We start from the raw sequence: 605 nt of genomic DNA, 5'->3' as shown, positions 1-605 counted from the left end.
ACATCAACAAAGACCCAGCACAGCCAAAAATAAATGTTTTCTTAAAGAAAGAAGGAAATCTTAATATATGCAACAATATGGATGGACTTTGAGGGTATTATGCTGAGTGAATAAGTCAAATAAATACAAATACTTTATAATTTCACTTATATGTGCAATCTGAACAACAAAACAAATTAACAAATAAAACATAACTCATACATATAGAGAACACACTGGTGATTGCTAGTGGAGAAGAGAGTTGGGGACTGCCAAAATGGATGAGGAGAGTCAATTGTAGGATGGCAAATGGTAGCTAGATTTATTGTGGTGATCACTTTCTAGTATATATAAATATCCAATTATGATGTTGTATACCTGAAACTAACATAATGTTATACACCAGTTTTACCTCATCTAAAAAAAATAAGATACTGCCAGATACTATAAGAATGGTAATAATGAAAAGAATGATAATAAATATTAGAAAGGATATAGAGAAATTGCTTGCAGGAATATAATTAATATATCCACTTTTGAAATATACATGAAAGTTTCTTTAAAAATTACACAGAAATTCCATATGACTCAGTCATTCAATTTCAAAGTATATACCCAAGAGAAAT

This window comes from Bison bison, unplaced genomic scaffold, assembly GCF_000754665.1.
Source record: "Bison bison bison isolate TAMUID 2011002044 unplaced genomic scaffold, Bison_UMD1.0 scf7180017864313, whole genome shotgun sequence".
Lineage (NCBI taxonomy): Eukaryota > Metazoa > Chordata > Mammalia > Artiodactyla > Bovidae > Bison > Bison bison.
This window is presented reverse-complemented; position numbering follows the sequence as displayed.